This window comes from Cynara cardunculus (genome assembly GCF_001531365.2).
Source record: "Cynara cardunculus var. scolymus isolate 2C chromosome LG 8, CcrdV1, whole genome shotgun sequence".
Lineage (NCBI taxonomy): Eukaryota > Viridiplantae > Streptophyta > Magnoliopsida > Asterales > Asteraceae > Cynara > Cynara cardunculus.
Genome location: NC_037535.1, coordinates 14246486 through 14247250, shown reverse-complemented (window position 1 = coordinate 14247250; position 765 = coordinate 14246486).

Below are 765 nucleotides of genomic sequence, written 5' to 3'. Positions count from 1 at the left end.
CATTAGAGCAATAACTTGAAGAATGCCTTGACAAACAAAAGCTTGGAGGATGTCAAGTGTAAAGAAGATTTATGCATGTGTATTAAAAATGAATCAAAAATACAAGAAAAGCTTTGAAAGACTTGACCGGTGGAGTAAGTATTTGAATTAGTGAGAATCTGATATGACAGATAAATCAAGTCTTTTAAATACTTGACCATTATAGATGCTCTTACTTAATTGAGAATTTTAAGTCAAGGGACTATCTTTAAAAATAAAATACAAATTACAGTAATCATTACTATACTTAAACATGTTTAGAGCATCTCCAATACATAAGTCTTCTATGGCTTTTTATATTACAATCAACTATTGTAAGGGGTAAATACCATTGGAGCCAAAAGGTTTTTGAATAAAGGGTTGGATATGCCCAAATGTTATTAGGATGACTTCTTCACACCAAATTTTCATTTTACCCCCTTAGGTTATCCTTTTATTTCCTTTTTCAATATAACTTTTCATTTTAAATCTTAACACATTTTGATCAATTAATTTAATTCATTTTTATAACAAAATATATTATTAAAAATTTCTTGGGAAGACGAACATGAGTACCTAAAAAATCATATAAAAAAAGTACAAACTTCAACTCTAAAAGAAAAGAAAAATGTCAAGTTCGGAAGATATAAGAAGGGATGGGCTAATGGCACCCCTAAAGCCTAATTCATCATTTTTTTTTTTTTTTTTTTTTTTTTTTTTTTTTTTTTTTTTTTTTTTTTTTTTTTT